Below are 21,385 nucleotides of genomic sequence, written 5' to 3'. Positions count from 1 at the left end.
CAGCTGCTCAGGAAGGTGGCGGGCCTGGCCGTGCTGGCTGGTGGCTCATGGTGCCAGGGCAGCGCCCTGGTGCAGTTTCATCTCTAGGAAGGAAGCATATTGCCTCTTCCAGGAGAGTGAGGGTAGCAGCCAGCCTCCCACATACATACAGGCTGCAAGGCTGACCTAGGGTGCGTAGTCCATGTCTTAGAAATTAGAAAAGTGAGCTTGAAAATTCCCATGATTCCCAAGTACCCATTTTTATTTCTTTCCTTTCTTCACTCCCCTTCCCCAAGAAAAATCTCCTTAAGTGATGTCATTCGAAGTGGCCAAAGGGCTTTTCTGTGACTCTGGCAGGTCACTTGTACCTGGGAGAACAGACAGTAGACAGGGAGGACCATGGGAGCAGTGAAAACAATGGGAAATTGTGAGCAGGTTTTTCCCGAATGGCCCTGCAAGCTGAGAGGAAGGAGAGGAAACCATTCCGGGTTGTCTTCTCAGGACTCTGAGCTTTCCTGATTTGGTGCATTTGATTGCAGGTGCCGCTCATCATTTTACCTATTGTGCCTCCCCAAACCTTATTTCTATGTGGAAAAGAATGTATATTTTTCCTTGGGATGGAGGTAGGTTTGCAAATCTTGACAAAGGCGGTCAAAATTGATATTAATATTATATTGGTATTGGTCTTACATTGAGGGGCATTAACATCCACTGTGATGCTTTTCATGACAGCAAAAAATTACCGTTGCAGGCTTTCCTCATCCTAGGGAACACAAAGAGCTTTCTCTTGCAACAAATGAGTTTCTTTTTTCCAGCATAGCTTTGGTATGGAAGAAATTCGTAATTACGCGTTAATACCTTGTAGATAGAGACCACCTCTGTGGTGTTGCTGTACAGAAGCTATAAAGGATGTTAGGCTCTGAGCACAGTTTATAGATGCCTTTTTGTTGCCACGTCTGTTGACTGAGTTACATTTCTACTGAGTGAGTTATTTTTTCCAAAATGCTTTCGTGAATATTTGATGGTTATGATAGTCCTTTGTGGCAGGTGGGACAGGCCGGTTATAAGTGGATTATTTGGAGCTCAGATGTGGTATAGTGCATTTTTCATTATAGCATACCCTCCTTCCTCTCCTGCTAAATGGTTAAGAGAAAATGAAGATTATACCAGCCTTTCTTGAAAATGAATGCAAATAGTGGGGAATTCACAAATAGCAGGAATTACTGCAGGAAGGGACCTCTGGTATCGTTTATTCTTGGTGCTGCAGGCTGCAGTGATCCCCTCATCCATTACTGGTGTGACAGACCCATCATGGGCACTTCTGGTGACAGGGATTTTCCACACCCTGGCTAGCTGATATATGAATTTTTAGATTGAGCATCCTTGTAACCTTTGTCCACTGATCTGCCTTGTTCCTCTGTTTATCCCACACAGAGAACAATCCCTTAATTGATTTTCAACATATTCATTGAGCCATCCACCCAGGCACTAGGGATATGACAATGAAAAAAACAGACAAAATCCCTGTCTTTGGGGGACTCCAGGGGAAGAAGATGGTAAACAAAACAATAAATGTCTGTAGGAAGATAGACAGGATAATGTGATTGAGAAAAATAAGGCAGGGAAGGGGGTGTGGCAGTGTTGGAGGAGGGGATCGAGTTTAAATATCCTGAGAGGTGACATTTGAGGAAAGACCTGAAACGAGTGAGAGAGCCGGCCTCGGAGGTGCCTGTGGGGATCCTGTTTTGGGGAAAGGGTGGGACCAAAACATCAACTTTGAAGAAAGAGCATCTCTGGCATGGGAGGGCATGGCCAGTGCCCTGGCAGAGCTGCCCGGTGGCGTGAACTAGGAAAAGAGTGGCCAGAGAAAATTCTGGAGAGGAAAGTCAGCCAGGTGGGGCTGATGGCGGCACAGGATCTGGGAGCCTCTGGCTCCTGCTCAGACTGAGGTGGGAAGCCACTGGAGAGTCATGGAGAAATGGCACTATCAGGCTCACGTGTTAGGCGAGCTTTGGTTCTTGGGTTTAGGACAGATGCACAAGGGATTCAGGTCAGGCGGAAGTGGAGAGGGAGACAAATTTAGGGGCTCTCAGAGCCATCCAATGATTCGGGAGCAGTGGGATGTTGAGAAGAGAGACATGCTGAACACAGAGCTATCAGACATGGTAAGATAAAGAGAGAATACAAGGGTAGCTCCTGGATTTTAGGCTGGGTGGATGAAAGGATGGAGCCACTCTTACCTTAGATTATATGGGGAAATTATCAAGAATTTACTTCTGGGCATGTTAGATGTGAAATCCCTAGCCTATGATACTTCAAACATTTGACGACCATTTCCATGCCTAGATAATGATCAGGTAAGTCAGTTCTGCTATAATGGACATATGTGTCCCTTAGAAAAACATGGTGCCACACAGAACTGCACAATAAAACTGGAAAAATAAATAGGCCTGGGGTATAACATTCAAAACCCTTTTTTAGTGATGCATCAAAAATAAAAGAGTACAGTCTCACATGTGTTGAATGCTTATGGAACACATAAACACTGTGACAGGTACTACACTTTGCCCTGAAAAGACCAGAAGTTGACTTGTGGAGGTGGGCTTTCAAAGGGTGGTGCTGTGAGTCACTGATCTGAAATCAAGGAAAGTGGCGCGCCTTACTGTGTGCTTGCTTTGGCCCTGGCACTATGCGTCACAGATAAAGTGATCATCTGCAGCCTTATCCTGGGGCATATTTTTGTATTTTTAAGATGAAGATCCTTCAAGGCATTTATTTATAACAGGCACCCATTTCATCAAAACTAAAAATTTGATGCAGTATATATCTTTCTTCTTTAACTTCTGTATCACCTGTAAATTCTTTTATGGATTTGGAATTATAGCAATGTTTGAAACCACTGAACCAGCTACTACTCACTAGGAGCAAAGAAGCCACTTCTGTAGGATTTGGCAACTGTCACTGGAAGTCTTTGACTAGCGCTTTCCTTTTTGCAAGGCACTGCATTTGAATCAGGACACTTTGGTTTAGGATGTTGAATGGGTGTGTGCTTTTTGTTCATTTGTTTTGTATTGTCTTTTGTCTGTGTGTGTGTCTGTGTGTGTTTCAATAGAAAAATTCATGAATATGAAAGAATACCAAAACATAGCCTTGTGGAATAAATAACACATCTGGCGGACCCGGTGGCTGTAGCTGTTGGAGGTGTGCGCGCCTGTACTCCTGCGCAGCACAGTTCAGCTGGATGCAGTGTTCAGTTTTCTCAGGGACAAAATTGAGCACCTTCAAGTACAAAATTCGTGTTCTGCACAAATTGTTCCCTACTATATTAATTGCCCTGAATAAATATGCAATTCCACAACAAATATTACGGAAGAGCTAACTATACTAACATAGGGAAAATTTAAAATACTGGAACTTTACACTGTATAGAAAGCAAATTTAGGAGTGTTTTTAATCTCTTGATGTAGAAGAATAGGGGCATCTGTGGTCTAAAGTCAAACGTAGCTTAAGTGGGACTTTAGTTTATGGAAAGGAAGATTAGCAAGAAATCTGTACCAGACTTCGCATGGTGGAAGAGTTTCAGTAACTCCCAATCTCTAACTGATCTTGGACTGAATCCTGGACAGCTGAGAAATCTCCCCTTCCAATGGCATCTCCCATGGCCTTCTGGCCCCGGCAGGGCTAAGAGTAAGGATTGCTTAATAATTGCTTGCCCTGTGCGGAGCTTTACCTTGACCCTAACTGGGCACATTAGCACAGGCCCAGAGGCCCAGCACCTAAATGAAATGCAGCTTGACTCACAAGAAGCCTGAGTCTCAGCAAATAAGAACCACATATAAAAATGAAACCTTGGTCCCATATGTCTTTAAATCCATGATGGTCACTGCTGATATGATACTGCAGGGGAAAATGACTTACATTTTTGTTGGGGAGATGGATTTTTGGGGTCTCTTTGTGTAATTTTCTTTAACATACGGGGGTCTTTGTCACTATAATGAAACCTGCCTTCAACTGAGAAGAAAAAAGAGAAAAAGAGAGGGTAACAATAGCAGCCTAGAAGTAGAACTACCCAAATAAATTAAACACTTTTGATACACGAGATTTATATTAGAAACACTGATAAAACCTTATCCTTGAAGGTGTGAAGATCTAGGCTCTTAAAAATTAATGTAAATAGCGGTATTACTGCCTCAGGCATCAATGGAGATCATTGAATGTATAAAAAAGGGATCATGGAAGAAAGGGTCACATCCAATAAAGAGTGTTTGCAAAATCTTGAAAAATTTGTGCAGCTTTGAATAATAACACCTTTCACTCTTACTTCTTCACAGTTATTATATGAAATGACGCAAAAAGAAAATAACAAATGGATGTTTTTACACGTGCTTCCTTTATGTGAACACATGCAGATTTTTTCAGTCTATCTTCTGTTCTGTGTGTGTGTGTCTGCAGAATTCTACACTTTAGACTAAGCCCAGGACCCCAATACCTGGAGGTCTGAGACCTATTCTTAGCCAATCACAGATGTAACCTTCGATGCATCTCCTACCTAAAATATGGAAACTGCTCACCTGTCAGCTTTGTTGGTCAGATTAGATGAGTTGATGGATAGGAAAATATTTTTCAAGAAATAACATGCTGACCAAAAATGAAGTATTATTATTGTGGGGATATGGAAGGAGAAAAAAATGGAACTTTGCTTTAGTTCCTCTAGCTCCCATGGGAAATGTATGTTTTGGAGAAACTGGGGCATCTGGGTCTGAGAAAGCCAGAGAAAGCCAGTGTGCACATGTTCAAGTATGTGTAAATGCAAGGGGGACTGCCCTGTAGTAGGCAGGAGATATGCTGAGTTTCAGGTTTACATTACCAGGAGACTTGGAAAAGTTGAAACTCAGCCTAACTAGAGCTGCCAATGGCCTCTAATGAAAATTTCCATTTGGAGAGACTAGATGTTGACTTGGCATGACACCAAACAAGCAGCCTGCTGCAAAATTTTACACCAATTGTATTTCTCCTAATTAAACCCTGTCTGACCTCAGCATTAAGAAACAATTTGTTTCAGGATATAACCAGCACACATAAGCAATTACATTCTGTTTGCCCCATTAGCATTATTTGGCTCCTTTGCTATCCAGGCTGCTACTGCAGCAAATGCTACCCCTGAGCCAGAGCTATAAAAAGCCTGGAGTGTTCAGAGGCTTTTTCCCCCATACTAAGAACTAAGAATATCATCATATTTTAGCCAAGCCAGAGATTCTGGGAACAGTGTGCTTCTGTGTTTGTTATAAGGGAGTGTCTATATATATATATGAATATATCTTATGAGTTAAAAAAGACTACTACTTATAGAAAACCTGAAGAAGCTATAATAATCTAAGTTTATAACAATCTAAGCTTGTCTGGTATGCTATTTTTCATTTTCCCATTCAGCTATGACCCTTGTACTTTCACTTTTTCATAGCTGTCAGACTTGGTGAATTTTGGACTTGAAGCCAAAATAAATGAATGAATGAATAAATAAATAATATGGGACCCACAAAGCTTTTGGCAGGGTTGGGGGCAAATGCACTTTTATAAAAGAAGCATCATATTCATATAACAGAGAGATGAAACAGAGAAAGACCTTCAACCCTGGAAATTATCAGCACACGCACTCTTCAAGTTCATTACGGTGGCAGGAGCTCTGGGCCTGGGATCAAGGAGCGCGTTTGGTCCCCTTGGCCCTGCCACTTGCACCTGCTGGGTCTCAAGCACATCACCTACTTCTCTGTGTCTCCGTAAAATGTGTCAGGTCACACCTAGGGTTATTTCTTCCATAAGGTTATGGCAGAGATTAGTTGACTCATAGGTTGTGTTTGAGCTGCAGAGAACTAAGTAGGTACTAGAACATTCTTCATCCTAACTTCATTTGGAATCTTTTAGTTGTAGGTGTCTACTCTTCTGCTGTCTTGATTTGGGAGCTTGGTGGGAAAGATGAGAAGGAGGGAGCCATGTATTCTTCATAGGTGGGAGAGAGAGAGACAGAAACAAGGAAGGATTCCATGCAACCTACTGGAGTAAGCCATAAGACGGGTGCTTGTCTTCAGTTTTTATCCAGTTTTTACCTCTTATGCCTTGGAAAGAAATTTCCCATTGGTTTGACTCAGTTTTTCTTTACAATGGGAATAAAACTATCTCCTTCCTTTCTATTTCCCACAGATACTGTGGGAATAAGCATGTCTTGCCAGTTGAGAACTTTAGTAGTCTCCAAGTGCAGGTCTTCCTGAATGGACCATGGTTCCGCGTCTGTGTGCTGCAGTGCGGTGTGTCGGACTGGCTCTGTGGCTCTCATTCCTTAGGGCAGGCCTCTCTTTGTTGGCAACTAAGTCTCATGAGCCTTAGAAGTAACAGTGCTTCTCAGCACTAAAGCAAACTTACAGGAGGCTGTGAAAGAGAGAAAGCGCTCATTGACCTTAATAAACTTCAAGTGTGAGTGTCCAGTCCTATTTCCTATCAAGGTTGAAGCCTATCATTATAATGCTGTACCATTGTCTAAAACTATGACAGATAAACTCACACTTCGAGGCCTGGAGTCCACAGTGTGACATGATAGTGGTGCACAAGCTGCACTTTGAGACAGAAAACTCTGAGGTGAGTTCTTTCTTGGACATTTATAATTCATGTGGCTCAGACAAGTTCTTTAACTTTACCTGGTACCAGTCTAACCACATCTAATTCTCCAGATATCATTATCTGCACTTGTGTTTTTTCTCCTACATATTTCACAAAAGTCAAAGGTACTGATGTATCTATTGGTATTAAACAGTTGCTAGACCAGTGACTTGAATAATTCAGGAACTATCTGGAGCTTTTATGAAAATGCAGTCCCAGATTCCCTTAAAGGTGGGTATAGCTGGTGTGGGGCCCAGGACTCTGCATCTTAAGAAGCAGCCTGGTGAATTTGATGCATTTTGGCTGAAACTAAAATATGCTTGAAAAACGTATCTAGCACCTAGAACAGTGTTTGGTACATGGTAGGTATTCAATGATGTTTATTGAATTAATGCATAAATGGTGGCCTAGCCTATTCACATCAAGAGACTGCCTGCCTAGTGGGATGTATAAAAGCTTACTGGTTGAGATTACCCTCTATCTAAATATTAAGGTGTGAGTGTCCTGTTCAGAGGAGAAGAAAGGTCAGAACTACTAGGAATCGGGGTTGGCATCCCTGGAATTTTACAAGGAAATCCCTGACAAGACCCTTCTGACTGGCTTTAGGTGAACCACCACTTCTCGCCATTTGATCAGCATCCTTTGCTCTCTCTGGTCTTTACCGATGCTTGATTTGTACTGATTCACCACTCTGATGCTAATACTTCCTTCATCCTGCTCTTGACACCTCCGACCATAACTGCTTTCCTTTCGCCCCTTGTCTCTGCAATTCCCTCCCAACCCACTGCCTTTTCTAACATTTCATGATATTGAGCTGGTTTCACCACCAGCTCCCTGATGGCCTGTGAATTCACAAGTTCTCCATGTAGGGTTGCCAGTACAATAAAGGACACCTAGTTAAATCTGAATTCCAGATAAACCATCTGTATCTTTTCAGTATAAATGTATCTCAAACCTTGCACAGGTCATATTTATTGTAAAAAATAATTTTTGGTTTATTCAGAAATTAAAATTCATCTGGGAATCTGTATTTTTACTTATTGAATCTTTATTTTTATTTATTGAATCATCCTTATCTCTGGACGATCCTGCTTTGTACCTTTGGTTCTTACTAATCTCTGATTATCGTCAAAGGTAGTCTAGCCTTCTGATGATTATTCTTGTATTGCCTTGTCATATCTGTGTCTAGCAAAAGTTTTCATCTTTCTATGTTCCTGGTCTTTCAATGTGCATCTTCCTGGTCCTTGTTGCCTATTTTGGTTTTAATCCATCATTTCTCTCTAGGCAGTATTGCCCGGATTGTTCTCAATCTCGCTCTCCATCTCTGAAATACACTAGGACACTCTGGTCTAGGTTTTCTCCATGTGGCAGCTACCTGGCTCCTCATCCTGGAAATAAAAATACAGGGATCTTTGGAGCAGCACTTGAGCCGAGCTGCAGCAACTTAGCACATAGCACTGTTTTATATTGGCCACGGCTGCTCCTGACCAGCAGTGGGTGTAAGTGGAAATAGGGATATCCAACCTTCATCTATTTCTAATTCTTATTTCTTAGAAAGCAGTAAAGGAAAGCCTGGACATCAGTGGAAGATCTTTTTCAAGATCCTGAGGATGACTCTCTTCTTTTCCTCCTTCCGCTGACCCCTCCTGTCTACCATATTTCCTTCATCTCATCACAGCCTCATGATCATTTCATCTTTCTTACTCACTTTCAATGTGTCACATGCACATGATCCATAAAAAACTTGCTAATTCTATCTTTTCCAACTATCAGGGACTATACTACTTGATATTTATTCAGTATCTTCTAAGTACAATGGTTGTGTCAAGCATTATACTGTATACATAATCTCATTTCAGTTTCTAATCACTCTTATCCCCATGATAAAAACAGATGCATAAAAGTTAAATGACTTGTGCTAATTTATATCATTCAGTGAAGCCAAACTTTGCATACAACTGTAACTGCTGTCCCAGCCCTTTTTTTAACATTGTGTTGTATTTCCTTCCATGTGACTTATATCGGTTCTAAGAGGAGTGAAAATTACTGGCTGCTCACACTATTTACCATATTTCTGTGAGTTTGGGGTTATACAAGAATCAACTGCAATCTGGGTTTGGAAATACAGGTTAGAAAGACCCATAAGCCTCTGTGAGGTCTTTGTGCCTAAATTTCAGCCACAAACCTTTCCCTGCTACATTTGTTTACCCCATGGCTTTGACCCAGCACCCTTCCCAGAATCCTTCATTCATACCTACACCTTTGACAGCATCAACTGTTGTTCCCATCATTGGTGGTTACTTTTTATCATGCGTAACTGAAATGAACCCCTTCTTCCCTGCCCACAGAGATTTTTCTTCCAACTACAGGCCTTCTAAAATTTTTGAGCATCAGATCTAAATTTGGGATCTTTATCCAATTTTTTGCCTCTCATGCCTTGGAAAGAAATTTTCCATTGGTTTGACTCAGTTTTTCTTTACAATAGGAATAAAACCATCTGCCCCCTTTCTTCCGACAGATACTGTGGGGAATAAGCACATAAGGCCAGTTGAGAGTTTTATGAGTCTCCAAGTGCCTGCTGAGACATTTCTCTTAAGTCTGAAATATTCCTGAAGTAGTAGAATTCTGTTGTAATATCTAAGCAAACTCCAAAGGGAAAAAAAATTTCCTCTTTAATAAGTACTACTTTTGGGAGAAATTGATTGCATATCTATTCTGCTAGAGCCATGATAATGGCAGGGGTGGACCAAAGTTCCATTTACCAAACCCACATCTATTTACATTTGCCCTGTCTCTGTTCAGAGGGTCATCCTACTTCTAAGAAGCAGTGTGATTTGTTAACTTTGCTTGATCGAGGAAGGGTGAGGAATATCCACAGTCACAAGGGTATTTTTTTTTCTACTAAAAATTTCTTAGCAAAGAATGCTCCTAGAGTCTTAAAATATTGCATATTTTCCATAAGGTATCTTTCTCTCTGGGTACCTTACTGTCTAAAAGCTGAGGGACTGACTTAATTGTTCTCCTGGGACAATTTCCCTTTGGACTTGGCCTTTCTGGTTAGCTTTAGATTGAGACACTGAAGCCCAACATGTATAAAACCTGGGATGCAGAAACTTTTAGGATGCAGTAGTGCCTGCTGAACACACATGTGTACATGCAGACACACACATGTTCTCAAGAGCAAGTGTTTTGAGTTACCATGTAGGCAGTGCATCCTGAGGTCCTGTCTGTACTTTGAAAGCCAAATTTATATGGTTTATCAGGCATTTGAGCCCATGATCTGAGTATTACTGAAATAAGCCAGGATTTCCAAATTCTTGTGAGGAGGTCCTCCCTGAAAGACAGTAGAAAGTGAGAGCTGGCCTTTGAGTAGTGCATGGAAATATCCATCTCTTCCCAAATGTTGCCCTCACCAAGACATTTTTACTTCTTTGGTTCATTGTGGGCAAAGTTCTTGGGGGTTGAGGAACTAGACAAGAGTTCATCTGAAAAAGAGTCATGATCCAATTAGGTAAGTGGAAGAAAGAACACCGCCCATTAGAATTGGGAAGGAGGAGGAGCTTTGTGTAGAAGTCAGTGGGTGGAACCGGATGCATGATAATTTAAAGAGGCAGAAACCCATATGGGTTAAGAGCACTAACTGCCTGGCTTTGATTTATGGTTCTACGTTTACTAATATATGTCTAGACTCTACCATTCTAAAGGCCTTTGTGGAGTGTAAAATAAGCATAGTTGTATTATCCAAGTAGTGGTTGGTGCTAGGATTGGATGAGATAATTTTGTAAAGTTTTTAGCAAATGGCCTGGAGCATATATGAAGAAAATGATGATGATTGTATTAGTTTTCTATTGCCACTTAACAAATTACTACAAATGTAACAGCTTAAAGCAATGCAAATTTATCACTCATAGTTCTGTGGGTCATAAATCTGGCAGGGCTTAGATGGGTTCTCTGCTTAGGGTTTCACAAGGCTGAGTGCAAGGTGTTGGCTACCTTGGGCTCTTTTCTGGCGTCTCTAAGGAATAATCTTCTTTTAAGCTCATTCAGGTTGTTGGCCAAATGTAGTTCTCAGTGACTGAAGGATGAAGGCCCTCTGATTCCTTGCCTGCAGTCAGGTGCAGGTCTCTCTCAGCTCAAGGCCATGTTCATTCCCTCTCACGGGGGTGACTCCATCTTCAAGCCAGCCACAGTGTGCTAAAATCTCCTGGTACTTTGAATCTCTCCGACTGCTACTATCCTACCTGCTACTATCCAGAGAAAATGCTCTTGTTTTTAAATGGGTCACCTAATTGGCCCCACCCAGGTAATCTCTGTATCTCAAGGTCAGTTGACTGGGGGCTTCAGCTATCTGATCTATCTCTTCTCAGTCCATCAGCTCTTGTTTGAATAACCCAAGGACAGGATTCTTGGGGAGGGAATCTTTAGAATTCCACCTGCCACAGTGATAATAAGAGTGACATCAGCTGATGATGAACTCTGACCAGTCTTTGCAAATACAGAGAAGCTGATGTTAAGTTTGGAGGCAAACTGCCTAATTGTTCTTAAAGAAGAATTCATTTCTTTGCTCCTGAGAGGGGAGGAGAAGGTTGTAAAATAACTGGACAGAGAGATGAGCTAAGCCACATGGCAGGGAAACTGAGGGGTCTTTAGTGCCAGGGTGTTTCAAATTATATATATTTTTTGCCTGTTTGTCTTCTTAGACTTTCCCACAGTGATAAATGTGATCAGCTTTCAGTGAAAATTGGGGAAAATTGAATTCCAAGACTGAGCTCATCTGTGTATTACATGGGTTCAGTAGAAGAAGGAGCTAGGGCTGGAGGTGGCTCCAGGAATCTGTGGAATCCTCAAAGGGACATTGCTTTCTCCACAAACCTAGAGTGAGGATTTGCTGCAATCTTCCCTGATGTTATGTGGCACAGCAGTCACAAAATAGTATTCGGTTACAGGGCTTGGCAGAACAGCTAGAGGTCATCAGTCCTAGACCCTGGTGTTCTAGGATGAGACAATGCAGGTATTTCTCCCTCTACTTAATTCCTTCATCCATTCATTCAGTCATTTGACAAATATCTCTGTATTACCCAATATACAGGACAAGACTCATTTTGGGTATTGGGGATTTGGTGATGAACAAAATCCAGTTGCTGGTCTCCTGGAGCTTATGACCTGTTGAATGGGATAGAAAATAGATGAAAAAATACAAAGTAGCATAATTCTAGTTAGGAAGAAGTGGTAGGAAAGAGTAAAGCAAAGTAAGGGAGGAGAGGTGGATGGTGGACACTATTTTAGACAAGGTGGTCAGGGAAGGTCACTCTGAAGTGACAGTGGAACAGGCACTGGGAAATGTCTGGAAAGATAGGGAAGGCAGCCATATGGCCTTAACTGAGCACCTCATTGAGCATTGACCCCAGAAGGAGAGTGAGCAGGAATAGAGTCCGGCCAATTCTGTGACTTGTCTATGATTTCCTTTCTTGCTAAGCTTGCTTTGAAACTGCTTAGGCTAATGCTTCAAGAACTATTAATTATTAATGAAAATGCATTCTCAATAGGTGTATGGGAGAAAGCACAACGGTCATGATTTCCAAGTGTCCCCAGCATTGCCTGTGGGATCCGAGTGGGCTGTGTCTGAGGCATTCTGGGAGGGGTATTCTGAAGGTCATCTCACCAAAATTTTTTTGGGGCTGAGGTTAGACTTCCTTCAGTGATATCGTAAAAATGGGTCTGATTGATTGCATCAGTCCAGTTTAGCTATCCTCACCTCCCCTCTGGCTCCCTCCTCCCTGGGTGTTTTGGAACAAGATAGAATGGGTTTTCATTAGCATAAACCAAATCGTAGACAACAGCGCATCCTATGAATGCTGGGTTAGGCTGAAGCACTAGAAGAAATGGCAGTGGACAGAATGTGAAGATCTGTGTTCATTTCTAAGTAGCACATGTCCATGCTGTCATGATAAGAGATGCCCAGATGAGTGTTGGATGCTGTCTCTAGTTAGAAAGAAATGAATGACATGCAACATTTCATCTAGAGAGAAATAAACTAAGGGAATAATGGCTTTTTGCATGATCGTAGCCCTCTTCAGTGGATTCTGTGGGGATAGAGGATAGGACATCATTCCCCAGCCCAGACCTGGGATGTTGTGGGTACCCAATAATAAGTATTTGTGAAATTCATGAAGATTGAAAAGCAATAAAAATGCATTTTTCTAAGGAGAAGAGCTATTTTTGTGAGACTAGGAGTAAAAAGTTGCCTACTTCTCTAAAAGATACAATTAAAAAAGGTGCAGGTTACCTTCAGAATACCCCTCCCAGAATGCCGCAGACACAGCCCACTCGGATCCCACAGGCAATGCTGCGAACACTTGGAAATCATGACCGTTGTGCTTTCTCCCATACACCTATTGAGAATGCATTTTCATTAATAATTAATAGTTCTTGAAGCATTAGCCTAAGCAGTTTCAAAGCAAGCTTAGCAAGAAAGGAAATCATAGACAAGTCACAGAATTGGCCGAACTCTGTTCCTGCTCACTCTCCTTCTGGGGTCAATGCTCAATGGCTACTCAGTTAAGTCCTATTTAGAAACTATTTCTTTCTAACTAGAGACAGCATCCAGCACTCATCCTCTGGGCATCTCTTATCATGACATCATGGACATGTGCTACTTAGAAATGAACACTTAGATCTTCACATTCTGTCCACTGCCATTTCTTCTAGTGCTTCAGCCTAACCCAGCATTCATAGGATGCGCTGTTGTCTACGATTTGGTTTATGCTAGTGAAAACCCATTCTATCTTGTTCTGAAACACCCAGGGAGGACGGAGCCAGAGGGAAAGCGAGGATAGCTAAACTTGACTGACGCAATCAATCAGACCCATTTTTACAATATCAGTGAAGGAAGTCTAACCTCAGCCCCCAAATAATTTTGGGGGTGAGATGACTTCCATGAAGGGAGACTTTACAATAATTCAGACTGTTACACAGAGGACACAACTACCTTAAGAGAAGGAGAGATTCCAGACATTGAAAGTACTCCAGTGGAGGAAGGATGACCTTGGTCAGCTGTGTAAAGGGTGACATTCCTCCATTGAACAGGTAGCTTCCAAGAGACATTTAGGATCACCTTGACTATACAAGTCTCTGCTCCTGAATATGAGAGGTGGGCAGAGTGCATTCTGCAGTGTGACATAGCCCACAACAGCGGCTGGGGGTCTTAGTGTGCTAGTGTTGAGAAGACACTCTAATTAAATGAGGGATATCATGCAGCCATCTGACACCCCTCTAACTCATGCTCCCCCCATTCTGTTCCTGAATCCCTTGGTATCATTATCTTAATATGATTTCTGTGCTTGGAGTCTCAAAGTGTGGCCCACTAAAGAATGTGGCCGAATTTAGCATTTAGCAGAGGTTGGAAGCTACTGTCCCTTTGAGTGACAGAAGGTTTTTCCTCCTGCTCTTCTTGCTCATGGCCTGTGAATGATGAATCAATGAAATGAGTTTGGGGACAAACGGGTACCCTTGAGGCACTGTGGCCCAGTCTTTTCCCTTAGACCATTTGCCATTTGCTGTTAACCTTCTTTTGAGCGACTGTTCAGTAGAGTTAAGAGCCACAAACTCTTCGGGGGAAGGTCTGTTAAAATCATGTCCAAGAAAATAAATATAATGAATGAACAATCTCTGGAGAAAGCCTTGACATTAAAAAAAATGTAAATTAGTCTCCCAAGGATCTGCTATGAAATAGGCAAAGTGCATCAGTACAAATGAGATATTTTCACAGCGATTAGAGGAGCCATCTCCTGGGGACCACACCTGAACTCTTAAAAACTGAACCAAAACCCAGTTGTGTACCCAGGAATCTAGCGTGACAGATTTGAATGTATTCCACTAATAACTCTCCTCACCCCATGCCTGCATTTCAGTGCACGGTTCCCCTGTTGTTCAATGAGCTTTGATACAAGGATGCTGGAGCATGGCTTTGAACTCCTCTGAACCCAATTATATCCAGCCATTTGGAAGTGCCATGGTGGGATGATGGTAGAACAGTGCTCTCTGAACTAGCACACAGAGAGTTCAAGAAGGAGTTGACTGCGGCAGGTCTGGCAGCCAATTCATACATGGAAGTGTGCCGCTGATGGCACTGCTGTCTGCCAGCCTGAAACGAGGATGGAGAATATAAAAGGGAAATTCAATTAGTTAACCAAAAATGGATTGAGCAAAGTGAAGGGGCAGCTGGTAGCAGCTTCTATTCTTTGATTTGCACAGGAAATGTCTTGTTCCAGAACGTGTTCCTTGCGCTGGGTGAATGTGTTAAAGGGGCTCCCTTCCCAGCAGCCCGTGGAGGCAGTGCCCCTCCCCAAAGCTCTCCCCAGCTCTTCAGTCACAATGGAACTCAGTCCTCCAGGTGAGAATCCCAGCCTTTGCCTTTCCAAATCAGCTTGGGACCAATTAAGATGACCCCAATAGAAAAAAGAGGAGCCAGCGGGCAGGCTATTGCTCCGCTCCCATAGAGTAAGAGGTTGACAAGCTTTCCTTTCAGACAAAGAGCATGGCTCCAAAGAGTATATACTCAGGATAAAAAAAAAAAAAGAAGAAGAAAAAGAAGAAGAAGAGGGCCTTTGTGACCAGGCTTTCAGAAAACGAGCTGTATTTTATTTATATCATAAATCTGTTTTGTTTTATGGTCTGATCATAAAACCTTAAAATGACATTTTAAATCTGGACTCCCTAACATGAGTCTGTTTTAGTTGATGGAAGGGGACCTGACCTGCATGCCCCCCGGGTAGGGTGGCCATTCACACTTGTCCTCCTTAAAGTTTGTAGAGGTCACAGGGTGAGGAGCTGGAATGGTTAATCTCTCAGTTTTGCCAGAGGTAAGGAATCACTGAACCTTTAAAAGGCAGCCTTCTATGTTGTTAGACTTTTAGATTCTTCAGACAATGGGTAGGCAAAATGGTTTTTCCCAAGCCCCTAAATGTATTACAGAAGATTGTTGCTCCATCTTTAGATTGAGTGAGGTGAATAGGCAAGCCTTTCTGTGAAGTGAACTTCACAGCATCTCTGGCTGGGCGAGTGCGCTGCTGCCTGGGACACCGTAGCTGTCACCAAGGGGTGGGATCTGCTCCCAGTCCAGCCCCAGGCTCCCACAGGAGCCATGGGTTGGAGAAGCCCATCCCCTGTGCTCTGCCCCCAGAATCCCTCTGCCACAGCCCCTTTCCCGCCTGCTGTCTCCTTCTCTGCACTGAGGATCCCACCTACAAGTTGAGGCAGTCCCCACCCTCTCAGGCTGCGTCCACCACAAAGAAAGCCCTTTAGCTTCTGGGCTTTGGAAGGAGGTGCCATCCCTCTGGGAACCAGCAACACCTTGCTGGTTTTGAGGTGTCTGGCCTTTTATCCCTTCCCACTCCAGCCTGAGCTTTCCTCGGTAGATCTAAACTCCCTAAGCCACAGTCTGAGGGGAGATGATCTTATGGTGTTTTCAATCTCTGTTTTTAGCTCTAAAAAAAAAAGCTGACGAACATCTCCTTAGTTCAGATTGCCCAGGCTCAGAACACAAATAATTCTTGGCATGGGAGTGGGGGAAATACTTTTTACTTATTTCTGCACAAATTAATAAGTTAGTAAAATTATCTGCCGTACTGACATCAGCATTTCCCTATGCATCAAAACAAACATCACTGACTCCTTCTCCCCCTCTCTTCCAACAGATGAGAAACAGACACCTTCTGCCTTGTACTTTTCCACTAGCTCTTACATTTTGCTGTTAGATGATGAGAACTTCTTTCATCCAGCCTGCTTCTGGCTTTCTTCTCTCCCCGTTGTGCTCTTTCAAAGCCTTCCTAATTATGTTCCCTGCCTGGGGTCCTTCTCCATTTCAGTGTGTCATGTAACAGTGGTCTTAGCTCAGATGTGCCAGAAACTGGCACAAATTACTTTGCACAGATTATCTCAGTGTATCTTTACTAGTGCCCTAAGGGTGAAGGGCTATTATTGTGCAGACATTTGATTGATTCTCCTGTAAGTTTCCTGAATTTGCCATGGTGTTAGTTTACCTACTGCATAAAGTCCAAACACCTTTACATCCCCCTGCTGTGACATCAGCCAACCTTCTAGGTCTACAGAACAGTTGCTGTCTCCAGGCAGAGCCGTCTGCATAACGGAGACTCTCTGACTGCCCCATCTTTCCTTTTGAGCAGCTTTGTTTTTGTTTATGTTTCCCTTTCACTCTTGCTTTCTGCCACTTTCTCTTGATCTTGGTCTTGCCACCTTCCATCCCATCCTTATGTGTAAAAGCTGCCCATCCATCAGTAGATGCAGTTGCTCACCAACTCTTTTTTCCCAAAAGATCACCAACTTTGTCTGTGGTAGAAATGAGCCTTGTTAAAAGAAGTATGTCCATCCTCAGAGCCTTGTGTCCCCTGGGTTGGTCATGTTGTCCAGGGCACGCCAATACAAGGGTGCAAAAGCTTGCAAGGGGCCCCTGTGAAAGCTTTGCTTTCCTGACGTCATAAGCACTGCTCCTTCCTCCTGGTTGCTCCCTTCTGTCTGCCTGGAATATGGCTGCTCTGCCTGGAGCTGAAGCCACCACCTTGCAACCAGAGGAATGAGAGGATAGTGGAGTAGGAAGCAAAAAGGAGTGTGTGTTTTTGGTGACTTCCATGACCAGTTTCATTTGTTCTAGATTGTATACCTCCAGACCTCTTATTCCATAGGAAAATAATCAAATTCCTCCATGGTTAACTCACTGCAATTGGGTTTCTGCATTCAGATGAATAGAATCCTAACACACCATTCTTTAAGGCTAAATTCAATTGCTACATAATTTATGAAGCAACTACCCTACTCTGAATCATGAGCATCTCAAACACAAAACAGAGAAGCAACCTTTCAGTTTCTCTTCAGTTTCAACTCATCCTACCAACATTCCTACTATATACGATTTACTCAGCAGCCAGAGTGATGCTTTAAAAATATATATAAGATCTTGACATTCTTCAGTCATTAATCACCCAATAACTTCCCATAATCAGGCTTAAAATAAAATCCAACCTCCTTTCTATGGATGACAATGCCCTCTATAAACTGAGTCCTGCGTGTGTCACCCCGTACTGCTCTCCCCAGTCTCCCCTTCCTTGGCATCCGTACAGTTCTGTGAATAGTCTAAATTGGTTCTAACACCTTGTTCTCTCTTTCCAAATATTGGAATCCTCACTCCCTCAATTCCTTCGGGTGTCTACTCAAATAAATATCAATCCTTAGATAGACTCCCTGGGTGATCCCTTCTGAAATACCACGCAGACCCATACCCTCTCTGCTTATTCAATATTGTTTTTTTCATAGCACTTATCACTACTTGTATTTATGTTTTTATTCACTTCTGTTTATTAACTGTCTTCTTTATTATAATATAAGCTCAACAAGTCAGGGACTTTGCTTTATCCACTACAACATCTCCAGCATTTAGATTGCTGTCTAACACATAGTAAGTAGTCAATAAAAAATTATGGAATGAATAATTGGAAGAAAGGAGACCGAGAGGGAAGGAAACAAAGAAGAAGGGAAGGCCCACGTCTTGGTTAGGGACTTGCAGTAGTTACAGTGCTCCTTAAGGAAGAGAAAATGAAGGGCTGGTCTGGGAGCTACAATTCCTCCGAGAATGTTTTCCCAAGAATAAGTGACAATTACGTGAGATAACATCTCCCTGGATTCCTCTTTACATCAGAAGATGGTAAAATCACTAAAGCGTGTTATGTCGACACCTTCCTCCTGAAGTTGCCTGAGGGAGTGGTGTTAATGTTGCTACAGCAACGGTGCATCTTATGTAAAATCTCCAACTTGCTACAGATGTGGTCTGGTTCAAAAGTTTTCTTGGGGATACAAAAATACATGCTACCTTCTAATTTTACTTAACCAATGCCTTACGATTAGTATATATACACCTATAGTGCTAAAATTGCTTTTGAGCTTTGTTCCTTTGGGGAAAGACTAAAGAGCACTGGGCCATTCCTGCAGAACAGTGTTCCAAATGTAAATTGTTGTCATAAGTTTTAGTGCCGTTGGCCTAAGGTGGGGAACACAAGATTTGTGACACACTAAATGGAATGACTGTGTCTGTTGCTGAGGTGCTCTGGCTTTCTGTGGTCCCCTTAGCTCGCATGCCTTCCTATCCAAAACACCATATTGCTTCCCTCTTTGGGGTCTTTGAAAGTTCCGTTCCTTTGCCCAGATACACCCAAATATTTTCATAGCTTTCCTCTCCCTTCCTTTATATTTCTGCTCACATGGCACTTCTTCAGGAAGTCTTCCTTGACTAACCACCCTAAAATGCTTGCAAACAGCAGCTCTCATCTGCTCATTTTCCATTCCGTGATCACCTTCATTATTCTTTATAATATTGTTTACTACCTGTCATCCTTCATATGTATTTACTTGCTCACTTACTTGTCTCCCTCATGTAAAAATAAACTCCATGAGGGTAGGGACACCTTTTTGTTGGCTCTTTATGATTAATATTCCATTTTTCCTTCCAATCCCAAGAATGGAATTGCTCTATCATATAGTAATGGCATTTAAATTTATAAGAGCTACTAAACTGTTCCCTGAAGGTATTCACCATTTTGCATTCCCACTGGCAATATACAAGTTCCAATTGCTTCACATCCTTGTCAACCCTTGGAATTTCAGGCTTCTTGATTTTAGCCACTCTCCTAAGTGTGTGACAACACTTCATCATGATTTTGATGTGCATCTCCTTGATGACTACGATGTTGAGCATCTCTGTATGTGCTTCTTGAATATTTATATTCATTCTTCATGAAACATCTGCTCGTATGTTTTGCCCCCTTTTACTGAGTTGTTTGTCTTACTCTTAGTGTTTTTTAAGACTCAGTATACAAACAATTACATGAAACATTCCTGCACATTCATAAGCTTGTTGTTGAAATTACATTTCTAATGTTCTTCAAACATAGTTTCTTGTATAAAGAAAATTCATCTTTTCCACAAAACTACTGTTAGCTTTCTCATCATGAAATGGGAATTACAGTCTCATAATATTTCCAGTATTGCTTTGGACAGAGGAATTTCAGTGCTGAATTTAATGATTAATCATGGAAATTTTGTTATTCTAGTTTTTTGGTGTATATGTTCACTCTCCTACATGCTTTTCTATTTTTCCATTGTTTGTGGTTTTATTGTGTACCAGCTCTTAATTAAGCAGTTGCAAACTTCTTTTGAAAGTAAATGGCATGTATCTCAGTTTTTTCATATTGAATATGAATAATGCTATTTCTGACCCAAGGGAATGGTAGAAATTTCATTAGTGTCCTAATATTGTTAGAATGTTTTTGGTCTTCTTAGATTGACAAAGTCCAAACTGTGCTTTATACAAAACATGGGGACTCAAGTAATTATTTTCCTATGTTTTCTAAATAATTATTTTACTTTGAAAATATACTATTATTTATACTCACAGTAACATTTCTCAATATAATATAGAATTTTATGCTATTTTATGAAAGTGTGACAAAGGGTTTCTATAACAGTATGTAAACTCATTCTTTTTGAATTGATCTCTCTCTTTACAGATAAGATTTTGACGTCAGGAGCCACATCTTAAACATCTTTACATTTCTCACAACCCTGAAAGAATCCCCGTGCCTCGTTAACTATTTAATAAATGTCAAATCTTAGATGGAGTAGCAGTAATTACTGACTTTTGTACTTCAGCCATTCATTTATTCACTTACCCATCAGATCTATGGTAGACATATGTGAACTGCCTTCAGGGAGCTGAAGAGAGAGAGAGAGACAGTTGAAAGGTACAACCAAGATGTTTTCCAAATGCAATTCTGTTTCTAGAAACGTCATGTCCACTTACTGATCAAATGAAATGAATAAGAGAAAGAAAATGATGAGGAGATGCAGCTGCTCAATGGGGAGCCGGGGCTGGAGGGGAGGAGGAGGAGGAGGCGATGCTGAGCAGGGACACCCATGTCTGCAGCAGGACTGATCTCTCCCACACTGAATACCAGGGGTTAATTTGCCATAATAAAATCAGCATGAGCACTGCCACAGAGGCCTGAGCAGACCCTCAAGTAAGTAATTAATTCTGGCTGCTTTCCGCTCACTAGCTTTCATCATTCTTAATGTTATCTAATTGTAAAATTATTCTTCAAACCTTGCTAGTATAAAGGAAGAAAATGCCCAAAGCTAGCCTGCTTCTCTTGAGGCCATGGGAGCCTCCTGCGTCCTGGTGGAAGTAACCAAGGTGCTGCTCATTAAGGGTATATGAACACTGGAAACTTTTGATCAATTTTGTGAAACAGCCGACATGAGCGTTCTAGAAGGCTCTCTTCGTGTGTACGGAGCTACCGTTCTAAGGGAAGTGAAGAGCTATCTCCACAGCTTCTCTGGCCTTCAGGTCCTCACAGGGACCTTGATGGTGCCTAGGATCAGGGTGATAAGGAGAAACTTGGGGACCATTCCATCTCACAATATGCCCTGAATGCCATGGATTTCAAATGATGTCAATGTAGCCCAATCAGTAGAAGCCTCACCTTTAAAGGGCTCTCTTTTATCCCTTGTGTCTTTTTCCTTTGAACATGAAGGCCCTACTACAGACAAAGTCAGTTCTCTATCCGTGGCTGCGGCAGGACCAAGCTGTCTTTCCACTTGGTCCCCTGCCTCGGCTGTAGGCCTTGGGGTCTCTAGGTAGCCTTGGCAACATAAGTGTAATGCCTATTAAAATAATGACTGTTTTCTTCAT

The 21,385-nt window shown here is 42.0% G+C and overlaps 1 long non-coding RNA gene across 1 annotated transcript in view; it reads left to right on the top strand.

Moving 5' to 3' along the window:
• Positions 1–20,292, top strand: part of LOC140845752 (uncharacterized) — a 30,210-nt gene extending 9,918 nt beyond the window's left edge. The window contains exon 3 of the long non-coding RNA XR_012124622.1: positions 20,205–20,292. This is a non-coding gene — a long non-coding RNA (uncharacterized lncRNA). The remainder of the gene's footprint in view (positions 1–20,204) is intronic.
• Positions 20,293–21,385: the final 1,093 nt, after the last annotated feature.

The sequence above is a fragment of the Manis javanica genome, chromosome 13 (genome assembly GCF_040802235.1).
Source record: "Manis javanica isolate MJ-LG chromosome 13, MJ_LKY, whole genome shotgun sequence".
In the NCBI taxonomy this organism is placed as follows: domain Eukaryota; kingdom Metazoa; phylum Chordata; class Mammalia; order Pholidota; family Manidae; genus Manis; species Manis javanica.
The sequence above is the reverse complement of the archived record's forward strand: the minus strand, read 5'-3'. Positions and strand labels throughout refer to the sequence as shown.